We start from the raw sequence: 6,048 nt of genomic DNA, 5'->3' as shown, positions 1-6,048 counted from the left end.
GGGTGCCCAGTGCCTCACACCTATAATCATAGCTACTCAGGAGCCTGAGATCTGAGGATCATGGTTCAAAGCCAGCCTGGGCAGAAAAGTCCATAAGACTTTTTTTTTTTTTTTGGTTCCGGTCGTGGGGCCTGAACTCTGGGCCTGGGCACTGTCCCTCAGCTCTTTAGCTCAAGGCTAGCGCTCTACCACTTTGAGCCACAGCACCACTTCCGGCTTTTCTCCTTTTGCATATATGGTGCTAAGGAATCGAACCCAGGGCCTCATGCATGCAAGGCAAGCGCTCTACCACTGGCCACCTTCCCAGCCCAAGACTCTTTTTTTTGGGGGGGGGGTCCGGTCGTGGGGCCTGAACTCTGGGCCTGGGTGCTGTCCCTCAGCTCTTCAGCTCAAGGCTAGCGCTCTACCTCTTGAGCCACAGCACCACTTCCTGCTTTTTTCTTTTTGCTTATGTGGTGCTGAGGAATCGAACCCAGGGCCTCATGCATGCAAGGTAAGCGCTCTACCACTGAGCCACCTTCCCAGCCCTCCAGCCCAAGCCTCTTATCTCCAATGAACCACCAGAAAACCAGAAGTGGCGCTGTGACTCAAGTGGAAGAGCACTCACCTTGAGCTGAAGAACTCAGGGACAGCGCCCAGGCCCAGAGTTCAAACCCCGCAATTGACAGAAAAAAATTTTTTTTAAATCTTCCATAGATTCCTGAGACTATAGAAGGCTGTGACTTAGACCTAAAAAGACTCTCTGAGCAAGGTCAAGCCTTGCTCTGTGTGAGCAAGAGGCAAAGGCCAAGGCAGGGCTGTGGCCAGCCTGGCTGAGTGGGAAGGCAGGCCTCAGGGCTCACAGCCAGATAAAAAGGCTGCGGGTTTTGTTGTGTTTCCTGCTCCAGGCATCTAGGGAAATCTTTTTTAAGTCACTACTTCACCACTAAACTTAGTGCATGACTTCACTGATCACACAGAACAAAGAATACAGTATTACCCAAACTAACCAGTTTAAAAAGCCACAAAACAATTACAACACACAAGTGGCAACAACCAACCCTAGGGGCTCAGGGAAGAATCTGACTCCCAGAGTTTCCATTTTAAAACACTGCTGGTGGCTCACACCTGTAATCCTAGCTATTCAGGAGGCTAAGGATCCTGGTTGCAATCAGCCCAGGCAGGGAAGTCCATGAGACTCATCTCTAGTAAACTACTCAGAAAAAGCCAGGTGCTGTAGTTCAAAGTGTACAGCCATAGCCTTGAGCAAAAGAAACTTAGGGATAGAGCCTAGACCCAGAGTTCAAGCCCCAGGACTAACTAAATAAAAAATAAATAAAATATTACAGCATTCAAACATTCAAAGTGCCCCATGAAGAGGCATGCAAACTAACAAAAAATATAGTCTTAGCCAGGAGCTCATGTCTCTTATCCTAGCTACTCAGAAGATTGAGATCAGAGGATCATGGTTTGAAGCCAGCCAGGGGCAAGAAAGTCCATGAAATTTTTATCTACAATTAATCACCCAAAAGCAAGAAGTAGAGCTATAACTCAAGAGGTAGAGCACTAGCCTTGAGAAAAAAAAAAAAGCGCTGGGAAAGTAGCTCAGTGGTAGAGCACTTGCCTTACATACATGAGGCCTTGGGTTCGATTCCTCAGCACCACATAAGCAGAAAAAAAAAAAAAGCTGGAAGTGGCGCTGTGGCTCAAGTGGTAGAGTGCTAGCCTTGAGCTGAAGAGCTGAGGGACAGCACCCAGGCCCAGAGTTCAGGCCCCAGGACTGGACCAAAAAGCTCAGTCAGGAGGCTGAGATCTAAGGATCACGGTTCAAAGCCAGCCTGGGCAGGAAAGTCCGTGAAACTCTTACCTCCAATAAACCACTAGAAAACCAGAAGTGGCACTGTGGCTCAAGTGGTAGAACGCTCACCTTGAGCTGAAGAGCTGAGGGACAGTGCCTAGGCCCAGAGTTCAAGCCCCACAACCGGCCAAAAAAAAAGCTCAGGGACAGCACCCAGACCCTGAGTTCAAGCTCTAGGACTAACACAAAAGTAAGTAAATAAATAAAGGTCTGTTCAGATGCTGCCCATATCACACAAATGAAATCATTCTGTGTCTGGCATCCTTCACTAAGCATAATGTTTTAAAGGTTCATTCACACCATAGCACGTATCCGTATTTCATTTTTATGGCTAAATAATAAAAAAAATATATATATATACTACTTCACTGCATGGATAAACCTAACCTCAACCTGAAAGAAAAATTATAATAAAAATAAATAGCAGTGAATATTTATTGAGGCTTTATTATGTACCAAAGAACTACTATAATCGCTTATATTTTCTTTAGTTCTCATATACCTCTTTGGGACATGTACTATGTTATTAACTTTATTTCATGGTGAGGAAAATGAGGCTCAAAGAAGTACACTTGGCCCAAATCAGTTTGGATCCAACTGTGAGTGATCTGAGTTGAAAGTCCTTCTGCTATTATTACACACTTGAGATTGGGACACCTGCCCAACCCTCAGTACCTCCATTTCCAAGTTGAAAAATCAAGTGAGAGTCCTCCTCTAGCCATAGAACCAATGTATAACTTTAACCGATGCTTAACTCATTTCTCTGATTACTCATTCAGAGGGTCGATTTCGGGTTTTCACAAAGTAGAACCAGGATACTTACAAAGGAAAATCCTTTTCTAGAGTTAGCTAGTGGATGAAACCGCAGTTTCTTACTCTCCAAAAGCTGATTTTAGCAGGAAATGCAAATAAACATTAAAAATCAAGTACATTAATTTTCATAATAAAGTGATTGCTGGGGACTACAAGGGGTTTTCAAGAGTCTTCAGGGGGTTGGAAGGGGCAAAACCAGTTTTGTGATACTATTCAGAATTTATCTGTCTTGCTCAAACTCTGTGAAGCTTCTGAGAGGTTCTAAGACTTGTTATCTCAAGAAGTTGGATTAAAAAGCAGATATGAGAATCCAGATGTACTCCTAGAATTCCAACTGCTCCAGAAGCTGAGGTGAGGACTGAGGTTTAAGGCTGTCCTGGGAAAACCTGTAAGACTTCTATCTGAAAAGCAAACTAGGACTGGGGCATGGCTCAAGCAGTAGACCATTTGCTTAAGTAAGCACAAGACCTTGAGTTCAAGCCTCAGTGCCACCAAAAAAAAAAAGTAGTAAATCAATGACATTCTTATTAAATTTTATTATTGCTATTTTATTTTTGCAGTGCTGGGAATTAAATCCACAGAGTCATGCACTGAAGTCAAATATGTTCACACTGAGCTGCAACCCAGCTCTATTACTGCTACTTTTAAGATCAATTATTAGTCTGCAGATGTAGCTGAGTAGAGCACTTGCTTCATGCAGTACATTACAAGTGCATAGTTAAAATCAATAAGACAGGTGCTGGTGGCTCACCCCTATAATCCTAGCTACTCAGAAGGCTGAGATGTGAGGATCACAATTCAAAGCCAGCCCATACAGGAAAGTCTGTCAGATTAACCACCACAAAACCGGAAGTGGCCCTGTGGCTCCAAGTGGTACAGCACTTGAACAAAAAGAGCTCAGGAACAGTGCCCTGAGTTCAAGATCCATCACTGGTCCAAAAAAAAAATCAATCAATGAACACCTCGAAAGTTTATTCAACTTCTAATATATCCCATATCAGTAGATACTGGTTGACATAAACAAAACTCTCTGGGAGTTTTCCTCAATAACTGTTAAGTGTAAAGGAAATCTAAGCTACAAAGTCTGAGAATCACTGCTCTAAAATGAAAAAGTCTAGTGTGTTCACATGCACTCAGGATAGTGTCCCTAAGAGAAACAATGCAGTGAAGATATAGCTGAGTGATAAAAGGGTCTGCATATACAAGGCCCTGGACCCAGCCCCTTGAGCTGCATACACACACACACTCAAAAACCAAAATTCCAAACTGGTAGGTGGTATGCTTATTGGCTTATTCAATTATTATTTTTTGCTGCAGTGCCTGGAGACCACCTAATTCAGGGCCTTGTACTCCCTAAGCAAGCACGCTTATTACTGAGCTAAAATCCTCAACTCCTTAAATGTTAGCCTATTAAATTCATTGCCAGAATTTCAAAATCAGGTTTCATTCGATGTGAATTTTCTGGCCACTACTCAGAATTAAAAAGTACTGGCAAGGGCTGGGAATGTGGCTTTGTGGTAGAGTGCTTGTCTAGCATACATGAAACCCTGGGTTTGATTCCTCAATACCATATAAACAGAAAAGGCCCAAAGTGGCACTGTAGCTCAAGTGGTAGAGTGCTAGCCTTGAGCAAAAGCAGCTCAGGGACAACATGCAGGCCCTGAGTTCAAGCCCCAGAACTGTGTTCTCTCTCTCTCTCTCTCTCTCTCACACACACACACACACACACACACACACGAAGTCCTAGCAATTCTGGCATATCTTTTCCACCTGGCTATTCCCACTGGCTGGCATCACTTGGCTTGTAGCAAGCCATCCAGTGAGCTACAATCCTTCCTCCTACCGTCCTTAATCTGCCTATTAGGCCCTAGTTACTACCCTAAGCTCCAAGGAAAGAAAAAAAAATAACCTATGCAATAAACACCAACAATGAAATATATCGATCTAATCAATGCCTGCATTCCTCCAAAGAAGCCAGCTGCAATACATGCCACTTTTCCTGATCAGATTCCCCAAAAGAACTACTTTGATCTCCCCACTGGTATAGATACTATCAAACTGATTCTATTCTAAGGAAAGAAGGATGTGACAGAAAAGGTGTATTGGGACAAGTACCAATCATGGAGACTCACCAGAAGAGCAAGGGAGTGACTCTCTAGGGAACAGGTGAGACCAAGTTAAGCTCCACGGGGTGGGGCTTCGGGTGACAATCAGACCTTGACTATTTTACTTCTGGAAAACTGGGTAGTCATTTCAGAATACGCATCCAATATCTTTTGATCTGAAAGCTGGTAGTGGGAAGGAAGGGATCATTAGAACTTGGGTATCAAAAGAAACAAGGAGATAGGTTTGAAAAAGAGGGGTGGGAGATAAGTTTTGGGAAGAAAAAAGTTTAAAAAAGCAATACTGAACTGAGGAGCTATCAGTGGGGAGTTGGGAGGGGGAATCTTGTGTGAGTACAAAGAAATTATTTTAAATTTCTTTATCTCTCCTCACCTCTGAAAGGGACCAAGAGGGTTTTGCAAGGGGGAAAAAATTGCAACTTTTTGTTCTTAAATTGAAGGGGAGGAAAGGATTGGAGAAATAAGTATTAGATGAGATACTGGAAGAACTTGGGTTGGTTTGCTCTAAGTAGAAAAAAAATATTTCAAAAAAGGGAGTCCAGATGAGAAGGAATTTTTGCTGGGAAGTGACCCCCAAATGGAGTTGGGGTGGAGGGGGGAGAACAAATACTGATTGAAAGACAAAACAAAACACAGTACTTTTGCTAGAGCGTCCTAAAAGTACGGGAGGGGCGTGATCAGGAAGGCTTAGGAGAGGTTTTTGTTTGCGCTGAAGACCCTCAACTGGGCCTTCCCCCCCCCCAGCCCCTCAACAGTTGTGGGGTGCTGAGCCAGAAGGGCCTAGAAGGGCAGGGCGAATGCAAGGCCGGGGTGCAGCGGGCCCGTGTGGAGGGCGGTCGGGTAGGGCCCGCGGCGCGAGCTGGGGGGCTGCGAGGGGGCAGTTGGGGCCTGGTGGGGCGGGGAAGGAAAGGAAAGCGGGTGCAGCGAGGCCAGGAGCCCCGATGGAGCCTCCTCCAAAAGGGGAAGGGCTGCGGGGGTGCAGCGGGGCCTGTCGGGGTGCAGAAGGTGCGTGCGTGACGCAGGGTGGAGGGCGTCCTTCGAAAGGGAGGCGCCGCCCCTCCCCTCGACTTAAAAAAGAAATACCGAGGCGAATGGGGGTGTCAGCAGGGGAAAAGGGCTGAAGTTAGAGGAAAGGGGTGGGGGGATCAAAAAAGGGGGTGTAGGGAGACAAGGGCAAGGGGGGCAAGGGCAGCAGCAACCGGGTTTTACCCGCCCCCGGGGGCTCGCGCGCCGGGGGCCTCGCGCCTCGTGCCTCGCGGGCCTCAGCAGCGGCTG

Source organism: Dipodomys ordii, unplaced genomic scaffold (assembly GCF_000151885.1).
Source record: "Dipodomys ordii isolate 6190 unplaced genomic scaffold, Dord_2.0 Scaffold156, whole genome shotgun sequence".
NCBI classification, from domain to species: Eukaryota; Metazoa; Chordata; class Mammalia; order Rodentia; family Heteromyidae; genus Dipodomys; species Dipodomys ordii.
This window is presented reverse-complemented; position numbering follows the sequence as displayed.